This window comes from Embiotoca jacksoni, unplaced genomic scaffold (assembly GCF_022577435.1).
Source record: "Embiotoca jacksoni isolate LCO1_2020_lvr unplaced genomic scaffold, fEmbJac1.0.p SCAF_29, whole genome shotgun sequence".
Taxonomy (NCBI): Eukaryota; Metazoa; Chordata; class Actinopteri; family Embiotocidae; genus Embiotoca; species Embiotoca jacksoni.
The window spans coordinates 1,404,416-1,426,041 of record NW_027185380.1 but is presented as its reverse complement, the minus strand read 5'-3'; the positions used below and the strand labels follow the sequence as shown (position 1 = coordinate 1,426,041).

The window sequence follows — 21,626 nt, the reverse complement described above, 5'->3', positions numbered from 1 at the left end:
AAAAGAAACAAAGCTTAAATAAGAAGATACAAATTTAATGTGGTACTTCATGCCTATTAAAATACTAGTAAGCAGGATTGGAGGAAAAGGCTGAAATCCAAAAAAAAAAAAAAAAAAATACCCTAAATGATTTAAATGGCATTAAAGATCTATAAGGAGACTTGAAGTTAGCAGGGATAGAATTACTCATTCATAACCAAACTGGCACATATCAAACTATGAGTTCTGCGTACCATTAAAACCCAATCCACTAATTATCAAACTTAGTGATCACTGTGTTTTGAACCAAGCTAATATCCAGATTTAATTTTTCACCATATGAGTCACAGGTACTACACATGCCTGAATCTGACCGACATCAATTAAAAATCAGAAAACTTGTTTTATTTTCAGTGGTACCTCCTCCGCTAGGAAATAGATTTGTTTGATAACTTTAAATAAAAAGCAAAAACCCACAGAGCAACAACCTGATGAGAAAAAAGGGATGCTGCGACAACAGTCATAACCTTACCCATCTTTTCGTTTTTGTAATAGCGGAAGAAGATATCCAACAATGCATAAACTCAGTTAGATCCAATTAACTTTACTAAGCAATTTGTAATAAAGCAACAAATATAAAAGTCACGTCAAAATTCCTCTGCTTGTTAAAAGCAGCTCTCAAAGCCTCTGGGAAAAAATAGCATTGCTAATTTTAATGGAGTATCTCAAAATGGTTGTGGTTCAGTTCAAGGACCATTAGAGACACACTAACAAGACTCTAAAAATCATAATGCTTGTAATGAAGCACGAGCCTTAATTGACAGTCTAACTAAGGGCATCGACAAGAGTGGTTACAAAAGAGCTCTACGTATGTGATGCTGCTGGCCAGCTTTGATGGATGGACACCAAAGAGGAGGCTGGGAATTAAAATCCCAGAACATGCCTCAAACTAAAAAAGAAAAATGTACAGTTGGTGACAAAGGTTAACAAGAGTGCACTGTCCACTATAATCACAGCTCAAAGCAGTCATCTGGCAGCTGTTTTTAAACACACACACACACACACACATATTTCATTTCCTCTCCATGGAGGCTGTCTGGATTTCCTGGAGAACTGCAGCAGCAGCAGCCGCCAACTCTGCACACTGCAGAAACGCTTGTTATAAGTTCCATCTGTGTGGTCCTGTGAATTAATTGGATTTTATTTTATTTGCGATTAGTCCTTAACTACCAACTTTAACATTCTGCTTCCCACCAGATATCCCTAATTCAGTTAGCCATAACTCGAGGCACCTGATCTGACAAAGGCAATCTGTACGCGCCCGGACTTCATGTGATTGAAAGCTTTATTGAAAGAGGGCTGCCTAAGGTAAACTCAAATATACAGTAAAATGTGGTAATGAGTGCAAGATATCAGCGAAACACTGACGTCTTTCATCAACCCGAAGGAGGAGCTGAAATTCAAGATGCCAAGTATCTTATTGTCTTCATTGTCTCGTGAATGAGATTAAATCACGCGAGTTTCGCATTTCATTCCAAAGACACAAAAAGGGATCTACCGGCTCGCCTCCACTGTCGCTACCACCCATTCTCAGTCTTGCTAAACACCAGCTAAAAAATCAGCAAATTGTTTTACAGCAGTGGAGACTCATGTAAAAATACTGTACTTTCGATCACTTATTGTCAGGTGGTAAAGATGTGTCAGAGGTACCAACACGTCTCATCAAATCCGGTGCTGAAGGATGAGAATGTGTCCTCGGCCATTAATAAATAATACCTGCCCTTTACTGTGTCATATAGCACCTCTGCCATTTTTCCCTGAAGATTGGTGCTTCATTTAATTCTGTACCAATTTCTTCGTAGGCATGGACAGGTGCTGAAAATGTATTAATATTTTATCGCATGAAGAAGAAATGTCCTGGACGGAGCTAAAGTTTGAGCGATGGAAAAAAAATGTAAACTCCACACTCATTGTTATATTGCGACCTTTAGCTCCAAACTCAGTCGCATTTAGTCTCCTAACCCATTTGTATCCTCCGAGTCTTAACTAGTCATCTTCATTGCCGTCTCTTTATACGCCAGGCTATTAGAGCAGACTACTGACCCGGACCTTGAACCTCTTCTGTCTGCTGACATTCAGCCTAATGAGGCTTGCTAATGGTCCTCTGTCAGTCTGAGGAAAACCTTCTCCTCTATGCAAACTGGAACGCATGTACACAGTCGCTCAATACACAGTCACTCGCTCTACCACTATGTTCAGTTGCTTAGTTGATAAAAGGACAAGCATAAACAAAGCATGACTCAACTCTACACCAAACCTCTGTCTGTCACACCGTCCACTCGTCTCTTCTTGCACGACAGACGTCAAGGATCTGTGGATTTAGGCTACTATGACCTGCTTTAGCCCTGTTGTGTAGAACTTACCTTTTAGGACCACTGCCCACATATGATCAGGGCAGTGTGAGGAGGAAACTCAAGGAGCCACAGAAATAAAAAAAAAAATTAAAAAAAAACTCCTTCCCACCAATAACAATTAGCAAAACAGCTTCTTTCCTGCTGTTGTTTTCTGGTTCAGAAAATGACCAGTAGCAATTCACATAATTGGAAAACTCACAAAGGAAATGAGCGTAGAGTCTTAAATGAAACATGCAGTAATGATGTGAACAACCTTTTGTTCTAAACCCCCAGTTGTCCACTCGTAGTGACTGCTGCTACAATGCCTATCTTCGATTGGTAAGCAAGGCCACATGTACACAGGAACTTGTCCATTAGTCATGCTCTGTCAATATTACTAGTTAATGATTGTGAGCCCTCGTTAAAACACATTTTAAAAAAGTATGACCCAAGCCTGCGGGTCTCACATGACACAGGAGAGTTAAATATAACAAAAGAGTCCAGTTTTGACCACTTTGTTTCAGGAGATCAGAAGAAAATTCAAATGGTTGTCATTTATTCCCAAGAATACAAAAGACATGAGAACTACAAAAGCAATTCCATTAAGTTTATCTGGGGAAGTACGGGGAGCTGTAACTATAACCAATGTTGTAAGAAGAGTGAAGGCTGATCAAAAAAAGAATCACGAGGATGCAGACAAAACATGTTCTAAAGGCTGCTGAGGGCTACGAGAGGGAATGGGAGGGAGACGCAAGTTTTGGAGAGCAGAGAAACCCAACTGGACCTAGTTCATGTCTTAGCAAAGCTACAAGCCGCTACAGATACTTTAACCCCTGGTGCTAAGCAGAGCGCATCGTCCTGGGCTTTAAATTATAATGTAGCAAATAAAAACATCACTATCAAATGCAGTCTGGCCCCTCAGCTTTACCTCACCTTGGATTTAGAGATGTCTGCTTAGGCAAGTCAAAACATTGATGTCAAATTCAATCTGCAAAACCTTCCATGAATGTAAACTTAATAAGGCCAACTGTTGATTTCCATAAGAGAAGGCATTCTTTATGTAGATAGGATGTTCCTTCCATTAGCTTTTGACTATAAAACAAAACCGAATATGACCAAAAAAAAATGCCCATCATCAAGAAGATGTGTACTTTGGCGAGATTTTTAAGGAGACAGCTTCACAGTACAAATCATGCTGTGGTACACCAGAGTCAGACAGAACCTTAGCTCAAGTTGCAGGTCGTAAAACAGACAACATCCAGATGTCTGGCAGGACGAACGAGAACGAAGAAGAGGATTTAAGTAGCTCTCTTCCCAGTCAGCTACTGATGCTCATGGCTCCTCCTAGTTGAGAACCAAATCCTGTGAAGGATGAAGTAATGCCAACAAGTGCAATGTCGTGGCTCATCCGTGTGTTTTTAATAGTTTTGGACAGCATTGGAGGTGCATGTAATGGCTTCATAAGCTGTGTCGGGCTTTGGCTACACGGGGAATTATAAGGGTTTCACCTTGGAAGTCTACGAGTTGATTAATCTATCGAAGAGGTGAGTGCCACATCATGCTGAGACTGGACGGGGTGCCCTGCACCAGCCTCCAAGCACATCCCAACGTCAAGTCGTGCAGCCCATATGTAATCAGAAACACCAAGAGGTTTCAGCCTACGATGGTAGCCAGGCTGACCTCAGGTGCATCATAATTTTATGACACCAGCTTCTTCAAAAGACTGAAGGACTCGGAAGACACTAACACAAAATGACACGAGAGACTGGAAATAACCGTCCTCACAGTGACGCACTTGTTCCTGTTCTGGTCTAATCATGCAGACAAAAGGGAATTAATGATCCTCACTGCTGCCTTTTGTATTCTTTCCCAAATAATTCAATTGACGTGAATTAGGCTTGACCAAAATATGCTTGCAAAAAATTGCTCCTGTAACCGGTTTCTTACAGCTATTAAGACACAAATTCGAGTGTTGCCAAATGTGCCATTAGGTCCTCGCTTCCTGTCTACTTGAGAAGAAAGCATTTAACCTGGAAGAACAATTAGCACCTTTTAAGTACTTCTTATGTAACCCACTCTACCTTTGCCTGAGCTCTAATCCTCAGCTGGCAATGCTTTACAAATGCCAAGACTGTGAAAAGAAAAACTGCGCCACACTGATGTAAAATCAACACCTTTTTTTTTTTCCTTTTTTTTATGACCCATAAAAATAACAACCTCGCACCACACAGTAGGTGAGTTCCCCATGCTACAGGAGTGAGGCGGGCTGCGGTACAAAGAAGGAAAGAGGAAGCATATTGTTTAAATCCCTGAGAAGGTGTATGGGGAGGATCAGAATACTTGCAGAAACTCATAGTGGATCAAATTCTCACTGGATTTTCTTCCAAAGACATTTCAAAGCCACCGCAGGCCAGCATAAGCAGCTTTGTTCCTTTGCCACCTATCCTCACTTTCTGCCCGTTCTAAACCTATCTTCATTGTTTTGGCCGCAGCTCTCCATCAAATCTCAGCTGCCTGCTCTTCGCATTCCTCAGTCTTGGGGACATAAGCCTCAGTTTTCCTCTCCCACACTCTGCAGCCCTTTTGGAAAACAGGGACACGGGCTGGAGGAGTGACTGTATCAAATCTATTTGTTGGTTAAACCTTCTTCAGAGTGGAGCCTGGATTAGGCCTACTTTTAGCTGCTGCTGCTATTCAGCAAACCTGGCGCGCGTGTGTTTGCTTACACTGCCGTCCAGTGAGCATTCACCGGCCAAGCTATTTGTGAAGCTCCTCATTTGCCAGGAGGAGGTTACCCAATGGCCACAAAAGCTTCTGACTTACTATCATCATGGTAATAAGTCTTCAGAAGTGCATGCTTGGAACCGATGACATGCGAGTGTGTGATTTTCCGCAAGTTTTCAAACCAAGAGCCTTTTTTTGTTGTTTTTTGTTGTTTTTTTAAATGAATGTTAATCAGAGTATTGAGAACGGTTAAGTGTCATGGGAGCGATGTGATTGTTTTTCAGCCAAGTATCACAGCGAAAGAAAAAGGAGGAAAAGAAAAGGGGGTGTGGGGGAGGGGGGATACATGTGTGTCTGAAAAAGCCTGGGAATCATCTGCAGAGAGAATTGAGAAAATGTGGAAAGGAGCAGAAGCATGTCCAAAGTAGCAGATCCTCTGCTACGACTGTAAATCACACCACAGCAGAAGCCTACGAACAAGAAAGAAGGAGAGAAAAGTGAGGTGGAGAGCGGAAGAAACTAAAGTGTTACTCAGAACAACAAGCTAAATCAGAGCACAAAGATGGGTTTACGGCCACAGAGAGTGCCACTGATGGAAACATAACAGATAAAGTGAGACAGACAAGCAATGTTAAACACTGAGGAGAAGTCCAAGCACGAGTTCAACTCAAAAATCCTCTCCCTTCTCTCTACTTTCCCCTGTCTCAGGACTGGTATGTGTCTGCACTTCACAGTGAGCACAGGAAAAGCACAAATATCAAAGATTTAGATTGCCAGGAAAGTGTGTATGTGTGTGTGTGTGTGTGTGCACACTGTCTCTCAAAAAGCCACCTGCACCTGATGGAGACCTTGGGAAGCATTAACATTTAATCCTTGTGGTCAAAACTGCACCTCAGAAAACTTTTAACTGTTCAGTGCCTCTGTCTAACCACAATCTGGTAAAGTACAAGCCTCCACAGCTAGCTCAAGTGTGTGTAGGTCTGCGTGTTGCCTACTGGGATCCGGCAGTGTGGTAAAAATCTTGATAATGAAAGCTATAAATCACCGCTACCACATCCCCAGCCTCAAAGCTCATAAAACTCCAGCCCACAACAGCACCGACAACAAAAACACGCTTTTGTTTTTTTTTTTATTTTCTTCTATCTTTTCTTTACCCGTGTTCACACTATAAACAACAGCAGTGACAGGAGGAGCCATGGCACAGCCAAGTCACCATGAAGACTCTCGTCTTCTCCTGACACTGTGTCTGATTTTGGCTATGTTGCGACAGCCAGCCAAATCCCGTTTTATTGTAATTTCCAGATTCATTTTTGAAAGTGTGAACAGCAAAAAAAAACACAAAGTGTGATTTTTGCAATCCAAATCCGAACCACATTTGGAGGTGGTTCGAAACTGGTTCGTGGTTCGTGTTGGATTTCTTGCATCACTCGCAGCGCGACACATGGTGACGACGTCATTTTCAGAGACGCAGATTGAACAGGATCTCTTCTACCCCCAGCAGAGAGCAGAAAGTGTAGATTTTTGCACTGTATTGGACAACGCTAACAAAAGTCCACGGACAGGAGCCGAAATAAACTGTCTGCTGCCACCTCTACGCTGGCAGCTTCCGTGTTGGGAAGCCGCGTCACCAGCGTAGCCGTGCGTACGTCGTTACCACAGCGACCCATGTAGATAGGTCGGTGATGTCTGGACACAACAAAGTCGATCTGCTCACTTGCAAATAACAGGACAGACAGTCTGTCCTTAAGATCTGATTTGAGTGTGAACACAGCCTTTGACTACAAGTTCCTCTTGTAGTTCGCTATTCTTTTTAAAGACATTTCCTCATGAATTAATTTCCCTCCCCTTGCTAATCTTGCACGTGTACCTCACTCATATAGACTTTTGAGTCATATGATTGCCTACAGTCATTATGCTAAATGTACCAGCATATAGATGTACAATCTGTCAGTCGGCCTGCAGACTTTACGGTGTATTCTGTACAGTGGAGCCACATGCTTTATTTATGTGTTTATATAATAGCAGATGAAGCTGTAAGTAATTGACAACCGGGGCTTTTTTGTTTTGCTCATGTTTGATAATGAAACTTATTCTGTGTCGCCTAAACAGTATAATTTCTATTTTACCATATTGAATCAAATTATTATTAAAATGGAGACATAAAGTCAGGGAATTTGAGTCACTGCTGGTCAGAGATATGCTAATTTACCAACCACACACATAACAGCTCTTAGACATGGCAAAGAAAAAAAAAATGTCGCTCTAACGTGAAGGTAAATATAAGAGGGAGCAAGAAGAAAAGTGTATGCTAATGCTTTTAGACCTGACATCTGAAGACACAATCCCACTACTTACAGCAATTAGCCCACAGTCGTATTGTTTCTCTCTTCTCTTTGTTCGTGGAGACGCTCTAAACAATCCAACAGGCACCAGACAAAGTAGCAGGTAGCATCACTACAAGCAGAGCCAAAAAACAACGTCTGACAAGTTCTGTGGGAGGACAGCTTAACTGATCGATTTAACCGGGGAGAGTCGTCAACTGTAAATAAAAGCATGCACAAATTTCTAATGTTTTGACAAAGATTTGTTGTATTCAAATCACTTCCTACTGGTATTCAGTAGTTTGTAGTCAGTATTCAGGAGTTTGTATGCTTTTAGTCTACAAATTAGTGATCCCAACCTGTGTACCTATTTGTAAGCAGTTGATTTCCAGCCAAAAACAAAAGCAGGCTTGTATCGATTAGCCCTCGCCTGCTGAGAGGCAAACGGCTACGAGGCCATCGGTCATAAAACGACGAGGAGGAGATTGACAAGTGCGTGTTTAATGGTCGTGAGAAACGTCCTGGGGAATCGTTGTTATAAGGGAATCGAGGGGAGGAGGATAAGGCTGTAGACGGCAAGCCCTGTGACACGTTGACAGATGTGAGGTTTTGCACATCCCAAAGGGGCGCAACAGAGAAAAGGCCTTTGAATAAAAAAGCCCACTGCTAAGCTTTCTGTGCGGTGCCCTCAACCCCACAACTCAAAACCAAAGAAAGGGTCAGGCCGTTGCTTGACTACAGGCATCTGGGGCTTTTCCTGGCAAAACAGAACAATTAAGTGCGGGGGCTGGCTCTTATTGAGGTTCACCTTTCCCTCCGTCTCCCTCGCACTATTCACAACTTCTACTGCTGGTATTTAATCTCTACCCTCTCCCTTTTTCCCATATCAAATGTCTTTTCCTTTCCCTCTGGTCTTTCCTCTCCACTTTTACCTGTCTAAGATCCAATTTTTCACTTGTCTTGCTTTCTCTACCTCACTTCCTACCACACACACGTATTGGTTTCCACTTGTTTTTGTACATACCTTTGGTGGCCACCCAATCTCCCCCCGTATGTCCAACCTTTTCTCCCGTTTCCCACTCACTTGAGGGCTGAGACGGAGCTGCTGTAAGGAGGCTTTAGTTGCAGTCAGACAGTGCCAGAGGCGAAGATACTTTTGCACTACAAACCCGGAGGTTGCCTGCCGTTCTCCCCCATGCTCCCATCCAGCCTTGTCAGAGGGGCAAAAAATAATGGTTAAAGTTGGGGGAGCTTCGGTGGAGGGAAACTCCACACCGAGCGCCAGAGGCTCGCCTGGGTGGTCCCAACTTTTTTCGTTTATACGCAACGCACTGAAGGTAGGGAAATGGTGTTAGTGTGCATAACCTCAAGTTCCTGTCTCCTGCACTGCCATAGGCATGACTGACATGTGATAACCTACCAGCAAGCATACATTTCCCAAACTACATGTTCATCAATATGACAGGAACACCAGGAATGACACGTAAACTAAAAGCTTTTTAATGAGGATGAACATGTCGACCAACCATCAAGAGCTGAATCACATTATTTACAGCCAGTGCCTCTGCTTGCATTTCTTATATGGTTACAGACCTTTAATGTCTGATGTCAATGGAGGAGCAGGATGGTTCTGTGTAAGTTTGAACCAGTGCTTAAAAATAAAAAAAAAATAAAAAAAAGACTTCCAAAAAAATGTTGCATGCGAGAAAACACTGGTTTGTCTGTATTTCTATCTGTATTCCCGTATCAAAGACACAGACTTCAAACTAAATCACAGACGCCTCTTCTTTTAATTATAGAGGTCTCAGAGGGCAACGTGATGAGCTTTTAATGACAGAGACTCTGATCCTGGCTTTTCAAATAAAGCTTGCAGGGTGATAGGCCCCTTCCTGGAAGAGACACCTGTAGCATATTATTCAGTCTTTAGTCAAGCTTTATGATACTTGCATAGTCTGCCAAAAGAAACAAAGCAGTCGGCAGGGGAAATTAACAGTGACTGAGTCTTCACAGAAGTTTCTGTGCTCAATCACTGAGTGACACACTGCCAACATGCGGGGAGAAAACAGTGTGTATTTGTATTAAGTAGTGTAAACTATCCTTTTTTTTACAGAACATGATAAAGTCTATTTACTCCTGGTGCATTGCTCCACTGATATGTGTGTCTGTGGGAATGAGAAGCCACTTTTGGAGGAAGCTTTGTTTGTTAAAAAAAAAAAAAAGTAAGAAATAAAGAAAGAAAGAAAAATGGCTGCTAATTACCGTTGTTAAGAGCCCTGCATTGTCATTACACGCCAAGGTTTCTGACAACACAACAACTGTGCTGCCATGGCAACACGTCGCCAGAAGGGAGAAGTTGGTACTCTCGCGGTTTCGTGTTTTGCCCATTTCAATTTGCCTCTGATGCTCAGCGACTACAGGTGATCAGTCTGCTCAGTGTCGCTCTGCTCATTGACCTGCACCCTGATCCAGAACCTACTCTGATGAGCGCAGGTGGGCACATCATTCAGCTCGGCTGACACTACCTCACCCATGGGCTAAACAACACAGCACAGCTGGGTTCATCCGATATTATGTAACCCAGCACCACCCCCACAGGCCTCGTTCACACCGCCCCTCTCCTCCTACTCCACCTCCCTCTAGTGCACCATTGGCTATTTGCAGGAATAGGTGCATTGTGAGGCAAGAGTGCTCCAGTACCGACACAGCTTGTGGGGATATTTGTGGAGGATTCAGCTTTTTGGAAAACTCCAAATATTCGAGGTGAAGTTCATGCAAAGAGAGCCAAACAACAACATTAGGAAAGCAGCTTATTGTGTTCACTGCTCTTTCCCACAATTTGTGCATTTTTAAATCATTTAACTGAATAAAACAATCAGGTTGCCTGCGTGGGTCTGACTTTCCTTCCACTAGTGGTTTAACACAGTTATAGATTACTTGCTGGTCATTACGTGGCGCTGCATATGCTGCTTTCACTTACTAAAATAGGTAATTGGATCGGAGCGTTGTGTCATTGATTCCACCAGTGATTCTGCCTTTACTTCTTGGAAACACATTTTGTTACTAAGCAATACTTGCCAAAAGTGAAATTGCACCCGTTGCCTGGCAACATTAGCTTATTGAATCTCATATTAGGAAGCGATGAGACCCACTAGTGCTTTGAGCTACAACCCTCTGGATACTTTTCTCCTCTCACACTGTGATGTCCATCTACAACCGTATATTTCAAATCATCTGATAGTCGATTAGATGTACCCTTGACTTCTCTAAATAATCAACATCATCATAAACACAGGCACAAACTTTAAATTTGAGTTCAGGGAGCAGGAGTATCCCCTGACAGGTTCGTTCTCTCAGGCTGGTTATCATTTTATAATTCCCTAAGTTCCCTAACTCACTGACTGTGAAGTATAACCAGGACAGAAAATGGACACTTCTTTCCAGCCAGTATGTGAGTGGTTAGATTAGAAAATATAGAAAATAAGGGAGACAGGCTGGTGCGAGTGCCTTCATTTCAACCTCTCCTCAACCGTAGCCATTTTCTTCCCCCGAGTGCTTTAAGAGATGCTAAAGGGCTTCAGGCAGTCATTTCATTAAAAACAACCCAGTGGGGTCTCATTGAAGAAGCTTCACTTCCAAACCGGCCTCATGTCATTACCAAGGAGCGCTCGGGCAGTCGACACTCCTGCCACGCGCGAAGTTAATGAAAAACATCAGCGTTCACATCCACAAACTACTGATCAAGCTTTTCCTCCTCACAGCTGGTGAGACCCAGCGGAGGCATTAGCCAGAAGTTGTCAGAACGCCACTGGAATGGATCAAAGCGCGATGTGGTAAATCGCCTCCAATGACCATTTAAAGCACTGCAACGCCAAACAGCAGCCCACTCAACGCGAGTGACAAGGTAGCAAGGCAGCATCCACGTATGACGACCGGGAGAGATGCAGAGGAAACGGGTATAACAGGAGGGAGGTTTGCGAGAAAAAGGTTTCCTGGTAGACAAGGTCAACATCACTTGTTCACCGAGTCGAAAGGATCCTCTGGATGACTCGAGGATAATAGAAAGTTATTGAAAAGTCAAGGACGAGTAAAGTTGGTATTGTGAAACGTGTGAAAGAAGCAAATCAGTTGAAGGTAGAGAAAACCCAAGATATTTTCATTGTCAAACAAATTATTCATTATTGAGAAACAAGTGACAAAATACAAATCTCCTGTGGGCGCAAGGTGACATTGTCAAACTGCTTGTTTTGTCTGACTTGCAGTCTGACACATGAAGATATTAAATTTACTATAATATGTGTCAAAAAAGTTCCAAAACCTCCATTTGAGAAACTGGAACCAGAAACATTCTTCATTTTTGCATTTAATCAGCAATCAGAATAGTTGCAATTCAAGTTTATTGTCCTTTCACTTCACGATTAATTGTTTACGACATTATTAAAGAAAAAAATGTATTTGATGATCCAAGGTTCTCAAATATGCAAATGTCTTGCTTTTCTTCATAGTAAATCAAATGTTATGTTTTGCCGGGACGAAACAAGACGCATGATGATGTCACCACGTGCTGCAGCTCATTGTGATGGGTATATATATATTTTTTTTTTTTACACCGTTATGTCATGTTGTGTTTACCAAACAACTGATTGAAAGAAATTAGCGTCAGATAAATCAATAAAGATAATAATTTTGAACAGCAGCCCAAAAGATTTTTTTTTTTTTTAGCTGTAAACATCCAAGTCTACGTCGAGACAGTTAAGAAAAAGACAAAAAAAATCACAACACTTTAATAACTGGCCATCTTAACTCAGCGTGTAAACCATCTCATTAATGCTTCCATTTCAAAAGGACTCACAGCCTGAGCAAAAGTTCACACTCGAAACTATCGAGGTTAGGACCGCATTCACTGGCTGACACCACGGAGAAAGCCCATTGGAGCTGGTTTCTCTGCAGCAACATGCCCCAGTTTATGAAGCCCAACGCTTCCAATCCCGCTTGTCCAAATAATCATTAACCAGTTAAACCCTGAGTAAATATTTTAAAAACCTTTGTCAACTGGAAGGTAAATACACACCTCAGTGGTGGGGACGTAAACACCCACATGCAGAGTACAAGAGCAAGGAGGGACGGGGGACGGGGAGATAGGGGACGGGGGGTTACTCGGTCATGCAGATCTCATTGTTTTTCAACATGTTGAGCTTAGACGAGGGTGAAAACGATGAGGTCATCCCTATTGTGTACACGCAGCATTCTCACACATTCCTCTGCGTGCCATTGTCGGTCGATGGCTCTGCTAAAATCGTGATGGGACGACCCCAGCAAAGGCACGATGCCATTTTAACAAACAGGTTTTTTTTTTCCCTTTCCCAAATGCCATGAAGCTGAAATCTAATATGAAGCCCGACAACGGAATCTCCAGACGGGCTTTGCAAGGCCATCGGCTTACGAGCCAAAACACTCCCTTTCTTGGAGCAGAAAGGTTGCAGCGAGCACCACAGATCATGACAGGCCACTTTCCTGTTTTGGTTTCTACTTCAACCACCTGCAGGCCAGATGTTCTAAGCATCTGGGCATTGAGACTCATTCTTATGGATTATGCCTATGGCTCCATCAGAACCAGCCCCATCTTCTAGCCTAGTTTATGTCCGTTTGTGTATTAGGCAGCGAAATTAACCCAGTAGACTAGTCATAGTTGATACAAAAAATTCATCAACAATTTTGATAATTTCTTGATTGTCTAATTGATCAAAATAAAGCCAACCTGCTTCCAGTTTCTTAAGCTGTGATTTACTGGGGGGGGGGGGGGTTGTTTTGTTTTTTTATCATTGTAACTTGAATTCCTTTAAATGTTATCTTTTTGACAAAATAAAACAAGCAATATGGACATAACCTTGGCAAATTGGAATTGACATTTTCTTCAGCCTCTTACAGACTAAACAACAACAATTAAAGAGTAATCAGCTGATAACTGAAATAAAAATAACAAAATAATGAAAATAATCATTTGCTGCAGCCTGAAATATAATATCTACAACATGAGCACAGAATCCAGTTCCTAACAAGTGACAGTGGGGAATTCACCACTATCAGCATTATCTCTGGCTTTGCACATGGATCTGCAAAGCAGGAACACTTGATGAGGGTTCAGCCAAAAGCTGCTGCTGCTTTCAGTAAATCAACATGAATTCATGTGTTTACAACCCGGGCACCATTCAGGACCTCCTCGGAACCAAACAAACTCAAGCAAGATGTCGTTCATTACGAGGATATTTTCCTCCGTGGCACGATGACCGAGACGCGGGGCATCATTCAATTTTTCTTACAGACATAACGATGCCCTCAAAATGCGTCTAGCTTCATTTTGTCTTGACAGACACTTTTGTTTTTAAATCTATAATTCAACACCCATTCTGTTTGGTAAAATACGACTTTCATACCACCAGTGATATGCGCATGAAACTATCGAGCGTCCTCAAACAGAAAAGTAGCTTGTGTACAACCAGCAGAGGAACACCTGTTGGAAAACTCTCCATGTCACAACTCAAGCAAGAAGCAGCCATCTTTTCATTTGCTGCTTATTCTAGTCAAGGTCACAGGAGGCTGGAGTCTTTATTATGCACTGGGCAAATGTTCAGTGCATTCTGGGATCAATTAAAAGCCCAATTCATTATTACTTGGGAGTTCCGTAGCAATAGAGTTTTAATCTTGGACATCAATTGTGTCCCATCTAGTCATAAATAATAATTATTGTAGGGAAATAAATATGATTTGCAGGGTCTTTGACTCAATCCCTGGTCAGATTACCATTCAATCAACAGATCACATTAATACACAATTGTTACCACTGTCACGACCATTTCGTTTTTTTCATTTTTCAGGACTGTTCACAGATAGTGTTCACTGACACTGGCAGGGAGTTGATAATGGGTATTGTTTTTCGTTTTAAAAGATAAGCAGAATTAGTGCAAAGTAGTGCAGAGACTTGTCTTGACGGATCAGTAAAATATCTCGAGTACTTAAGCACATGTCTTAGTATCCCAGTATCTTAACATAACCCCTCCCAAGCCGCATTACCGGAAACATCCACATGGTCACAAGATTATCCGTTTGGTTTGTTGGGGCTCAGTGGGGCATTACAGCCAAGAAAGAGAGCTCTAACTGACACTGAAATCACAGAGACTGTCAATTAAAGCAGAGTTTAAGAATCAATTTCAAGGCTGGGAAACAACTCAAAAGCTTGTCGACTCTAAAGCCTGATTTTTTTTTCCCCTCTCCAAACCACCTTCTTCACGCTCTGGCAAATCTGTAAAGTGCGGTATACCCAAAGAAGACAAAATCCCCTATGTCTTCTTCATCACATAAAATAGATCGCCGTTTCCACGCGTAGTGATATTACACACTGCATGTTGCGTAGACAGCACGAGAATATGAATGATGGCAGATTTTTTTTTCCAACTTCAAGTAATAGCAGTCTCCCTTGGATCAAAGAAGCGACTTCATCCTGCAGCGTTGAACAATGACGAGGATGTGTTTTCCTTTAATCGTGCACCTCCGTTTCCCCTACTTGTGCAGCTGTCGTCAGTGGAAGAGTCCCTACAATAGCACACGAGAAAATCGTGGGTCCACTGAGGAAATTGCATTTTTGACCTTTAGGCTCCTCCACAAACTTGAAAGCAGATCCAATGAACACCAAAAAGTTCAATATCAGCTAATTTACATGAATCTAATCTATTACCCGATTGAAAACTGAATCTTCCAGACAGAAAGCTCTGAAGTTGCCTTATCACACTAATCCTGCATTAATACATTAATTAGAATTTCAAGAGGATGATGTTATTTTTGGTCTACTCCGGCTTGCCTTCTGCACTGATCAGAAAGCACTAGAGCTGCCTCTCCGGCCAACTTGGATTCACAACATGAACTGTGTGCATTATGTAATTCAGGATGCTCTTACTTTACAGCTTTTACCCGAAGAATTCAGGCATCAAATCAAGTTGGAGCTCATGAGAATGGGTCAAATGTTCCAGGGGGATATGAGTGACAAAACATTAGCAATGCTACTTGGTTACTGGATTTTTCTGGACAGAGTTTCAGCCAGTGTAAAGTTATTGTAGGTGGTTTGTAATAAACAGCATGATTCTGGAATATTCTTCAGACCAATCATGTGAAGTTTGTCAACAGCGGGCTTGTCGAGCAGCCTCAGTTGCAAGAACACTGCTTATAATGTTAAAAAGCATCTGAGATTACAACAAACCGTTGCCCGGGTCATCAAAGGGTCATTGGTGCAAAAATATGAAAATTAAAAAAAGAGCAAGATGTTCTTTTTCCAAGTCCACCAATCATATCAAAAGACAAAAAAATGAATACGTTTAGGGGCCGAGAAAAATCTTGTGTGGTCTGGACAGGAATAAAATCCCTGTATATCTTCATCAAAAACCAAATCCTGTGTGAAGAGAGGCTATAAATGAAACTGGCAATAGTTTCCAATTATGGGGTTCCCTCAGGAAAAAGCTATCACATAATCAAAGTGTTTTCATCTATTGATAGAATTTCCATTGCGATGAGTTCTTCATTATCTTTCATGTGTCGCATTATCATTCGGTCGGTATTTTACAAAGCACAAATGTGCACATATCTGGCTGAATCTTTAACCACTGGAGGGCATTACTGTTAAACAGAGATAGTGTGATTGTTTGGTTCCACATTTGGCTCCTACCACAAATTTACTGGATTAGAGACAGTACACCTGCACTCCATCACAACCATGGACTTATAAACATGGATGGGTATTATCCCAGCTGCACCACTTGTCAAATGCCATATTTAATTAAACAAAATATATTTAATTATTCCCCTTTTTAAAGATTATAAAAACCTAGTTCCTGAGCCTCAGACTTATCATTTGTGTTGCTAGGCAACAACTACTAAACCGGAAGGGGTTTGCAAACTCCGACAAGGGTTTTATAATCCTGACAAGTTTGGTTTTTTTTTTTTTAAATCTGGAAAGAGAATTTTTCACTTATTACTGTCATTCTCCAGACCAGAGAAAAGTAATACTTTTTGCTGCACAACATTATTAGAACTATCTGTCCAGCAGCGATAATGTTAACACAGCGTACTCGCTCGCTCAGTCACACAGATTCTGCACCCGTGCTGCCTCTCTCTCACTCCTAAAACTTCTCTGCATGTCTTTATTTCATTTACATCTTCCTGGTTATGGTCTTATTTCTCTTGGGTTTTCTCTCTTTTCCTCTACAGCTGTCCCTCTGACTCAAACTACCAGCTCCACCGTGACTAAGGTTATTCCGCTCCTCTATTTAAGCCCTCTCTCCTCTTTCTATTGCTGGACTTTCAGATTAAGCCAAATATAAAATACCTTTAAAGTGATTGTATGATACTCTCCGAGAAGCTATTTAAGCTTTTTTTCGGTTGCTGCTGGTGGTCACAAAAAAATTGCGTAAAGCTCTTTAGTCGAGACTCAGCTGTTGCGGTCTTATTTTTGAACATCAAACACGCTTGTGTCGCGGGTGTTCAGTTAAATTTTCCAGTTAATCCACACCTTACAACAAATCAGAACTCAAAACATTCAGAGACCAATGAATAAAACACCATAAACTCTGCATCTAGTGGAAATATCTGAGAAATACCTGCATTTTAAACAGGGAAATTACATTATTTTAACACCTAAAGTTCTGCATAATGTGATTTAAGGCAAGTTTCAAAACATACGAATATAGCTCTGTGTTAATGTAATGTATCTGCAACTTCTCAAACACAAGAGCAAAAACAGAAAGTGTCTCGTGTCTCTTGAAATACTAAGGCTGCTTCCATCATTTCCAAATGTGGTGATGTTAGATTAGTTTAGATGTCTCTGTAAATCGAACTAACCGCATTGATATATATGGGGTGGACAAAATAATAGACCTGTCATTGTAAAACAATGCAATTCAACTCCAGCACAAAATATATCCTCCAAAATGATCACACAGTGTACAGTTGAAGCAACTCAAACAGCTTCAACAAGAATTTATAGTCGTCATAAATGGAGCATTTATTGCAGGACTGTTAGTAGTTTTAGTGAGGTGTACCTAATAAACTGCTACCTGCATGTATAGTTCAGACAAAGAGCTGCCCTCTAAACTTCAAGTCACACAAATTGCACTGGAGTTTACCTGATGACAGATTTGAATAAAAATGCAGGCTTTCAGCAACATTAAAAGATTTTGTTTCCAGGATTGATAATAAGCTCAAGTTGTTAAATATCTATTCTATTCAGTGGATAATAAAAAAAAAATTAAAAAAAATTGTACCAAAATTTAAATTCAGTTCAAGGCTGACAACAATCCAATCAAATATTCAGTGCTGAAATAGCTGCGTGATTTCCTGACAAATACCGTGTGTAAATTTAAAATTGCACACACACACACACACAGACACACACACACACACACACTAATCTTCCCAAAATGGCACAAGAGAGATAGCAGCAATTAACAAATCCAACTGGGTCAGAAAAGCACTTCTATCAGTAATACCAGCCCAGGCAGCCAACAGTAGCAACATCCTTTTAGTCATCTAGCGAGGCAGAAATTTGAGAGGTCTGTCTGCTTGGAAACAGATGGCAAGGCAGTTGGTAGGAATTTCAGCAACGCTCCCATACATGTTTGGGGATAAGATTTACAGTTCTCGTGCTCAGTTGCGTTCTTGCAATGTCATTATGGAGTGAAAGCGAGGAGGGATTGAGGACATCCAGAGAGAATAATCAATTTCACACACGTAGTTGTTTTTAATGCGGGATAATGAACAAATGTTAAACCTGCACTTGACTCTTCACATCAGACATGCTGAGGTCATGCAACTAGTTTAAAACAGATGACATCATATAATCAGATTTGACTTTGAATTGAAATATCATGTGGAACTTGAAATATTAGTGCAAAAGATGATGAAACTAAAAGGGGTTATAGGGGTTTTAGGATAATATTTGAACAGTAAACACAATAACATACGTGTTTAAACACCTCAATGTTGGAGGGAAGCAACATTTAGAGGGCTAGAAGCTCCCCTCAGAAACTAAAACAAAGTTACAACACTAAATTCATTTTATAGTGACATATTCCTATTGATATTGAAGATATTTAAATGTACCCTTTGATGCAGTTACTGGAAGCTGAGCAGAGTGAGAACTACAGTCAATCCCTTGCCAGGAGCCGACTCAAAAAGCCAGATGGGCTATCTGGTGAACCATTCACACCAATCTCAAACACTGGATAATTATAGATTACCGCAACAGTCTAAAAAGGGGGTCTGAGAGGGCCACATGGAGGAACACAGAAATTGGGTGAAATCCATGACTAGATGTTCTGCCTGCAGCAGGATTGCAATCGATTTTATAGCTAATTCGACAAGAGTAAGTTGCGTGGTGGGTTTCGGCCCGTAGTTCAAAAAGTAAGTCTGTTAAAAGGCATTAATAGATTAGCAGAGTACTTCATGTTTTTAATACAAGCCATTTGTGGGTTACAGTTTGGAGTAATTTAATTTTACTACTCATCTTCACTGTATCACCTACCAGACAGGAATTTCCAATATAAACATAACATGACTAATATTGTAGGTAAAAATAAGAGCGCTGAGGTAACCTTGAGTCAAGACATATACAGTATGAGGAGAGAAAAGGCTCAATTGATGCATCCCTAAGAGGCTATGTTGTACAAAATATCCACATAAAAATCATAATCTTTACATGTACAATTTTTGTTTTTGACTGTTGTCTCATCCAAAGTGTCCCCACTGGCTTGTACAATTGTGAGAATTATGTTTTTAAGCACTGTTCCCATAGTATCTAGGCTGCTCTCGCCCTGTCAGGGCTCTCCATCTGTACAGTATGTTCTCTCTGTTTACTTCTGCATGGATTAGCCTGCCTATTCATTGTTTCATGACGTTTTTATAGATTTGTTTTTTGTTTTGTGTTGCTCATCTGTCACAACTGAAATTGGAAGCTTTTTTTTTTCTTTTTTTTTTATAATCCACTGCTTTCATGTGCTATAATCTACTTACAGCCCTAATTAAGAAGTTATTTCACCACACAGATGAGAAAGTGGGGAAAGAGAAAGCGATCCAATAAAAGGGAAATTTCATCTTTTAAGGTGGAACGGCTAAAAGTAACTGCTTCCTCTTGTGACCTCACTTTCTGTTCCCGGCTGCTATGAGAGCCGCTGACAAAGCCTCAACAGGGTTTCAGATTTATCCTCTGCAAAAGACCATGGATCAAACGAGATATGCAATTTCACATATCAGAGAAAAACACCGCAAGGGCTGTTTGTTGAGTGAAAACAAAATGCTGGCTTGCACTTCAAATGTGTCAAGAGCACACAGACCTAGGCTTTCTAGCAATGCTGCACTCTAGTCTTTGGGGATTGTCTTCCTCTGTTTACCTTTTAACAATCTTTGAAGATAATTTCTGGATATGATTTTTTTTTTTTTTTTTTTTTTTTTTATCTTTACAAAACGGCCCAAGAAAAATGTGTGTCGCAGATGATTATGACATCGGTTTGAACGTGGTTGGAGGGTGATTGGCACCCTGGCTATAGTGTTAATTAACTTTGTATGCCAGTGTGGCCAGATGCTCCACATCCATAGGGCAACTCAATACTTTCACTCAAGTCAAATAACCAACATGAGTATATTTAATATTTGAATGGAAAAAAAAAAAATAAGGCATTAACTCAGATAAAAACATTGGTGTCCTTCTAAGGAATTATTGTAAGTTGAATTAATGCACAGAATTATTAGTTTGTCTTTATTGATGTCTGCCTGCAAGACTAGGTGTTAATTTTCAGAGAGTTTTTAAATCTTCCAGTTTTCAACATCATCCTTCACTACTAGAAACCAACTCTTTGTTGACGAAGAAATGTTCTCACTTGTGGACACTTGAGCAATAGCGCTTGAGTTGTGTTCTTTATTCTGGCTACTGACCAACATGCTGTTTGTAATGTGAATTGTGATTATAATAGGCAGTGCTAATAGGTGGCAGTTTGTGGCAGTTACAGTTTGCAGTGATGCATTTCACCAATCATTCTTGAAATTAGTTGTATTATATTCAGGTTACGGTAAAAAACAAAACAACAGCACTGAATTGAGGAAACCACCTTTAAATCTCATATGCAGAATACACACGGATTTGCCAGGGCCAATAGTTTTATTAAATCATTCTGCCCTGCAGTGCCAACTATTCACTGTTAAGGAGTATTTTTTTTTTTGCTCTGTTGTTTCTCAAGAGGCAGCCCACCCCAAGACCTTAAACAGAGGGAACTCACATTCCAATCTCCACCATGAAAAGAGGCCGAGAGAGAGAAAAGAGAGAAAAAAAAAGCATAGTGAAGAGGGAAGGGAAAAAAAACAGGAGCACTGAAGTAAAAGAGGCTTGCCCGTATTATGAATCAGAATCAATACAGAAAAGATTACCATGGCCCCCACAAAAGGATGACATGCAAAATCGTGGAATGGGGGAGGGAGGGTGGTGGAGAGATAAGGTGAGGGATGTGGACAGAAATGATGAGAATGTCAGAGTCCTGGCATTCCTGCGACAACAGGAAGACAGCAAGATGAACGGAAAAGACGGCCATCAGTGATGGCAGAAGGGAGGAGGGAAACGTGGGAGGCGGACAGTAAAGAAGTGGAGACTGAACTGAGACAGAAGGTGGGAGGAGTAATCGGGTTGGACACAGTGAGGCTAGTGTGAGAGGTCAAAAGCAGGTAAGACCCCATTACCAGCTTCTGTCAGTGACACATTGTGTGCCCATAATGAAAGAGCGAGCTGGCCAGTTATGAGATTTAAAAGTCCTCTTTTCCTGACTTTGCAGTTGCCAGATTTCTCTCTGTGCACACGGCCAAATCCCCCTTGCCTGTCCCAGATAGGACTAGGAGACACATTAGAGGCTTTTTGAATGAGTGGCCGCATCCCGATCACAGTGTATCTGATATCAATTTAAAGCTGAAGATTTCGCTTGCAAGCAGAAAACAAAGGTCCTCGGAAATTCTTCATTTAGAACTCGGAGGAAACCCCTGCTGTGCTGATAATGAAGAGAGCCGAAGCCCTTTTGAAGGCGAGTTTTTAGCCAACCCCAGCCGCTGAATCCAGAAACTTCGGGAGATGCTCCTCCGCATCCACAAGCACTTCAAGAATCTTTTAGCTGCCGATCGGCAACCCTGACAT

At 41.3% G+C, this 21,626-nt stretch overlaps 1 protein-coding gene across 6 annotated transcripts in view; it reads right to left on the bottom strand.

The window, feature by feature from the left end:
- Positions 1-21,626, bottom strand: part of sipa1l1 (signal-induced proliferation-associated 1 like 1) — a 74,933-nt gene that overhangs the window by 51,326 nt on the left and 1,981 nt on the right. The gene's annotated exons all lie outside the window — the stretch shown is intronic.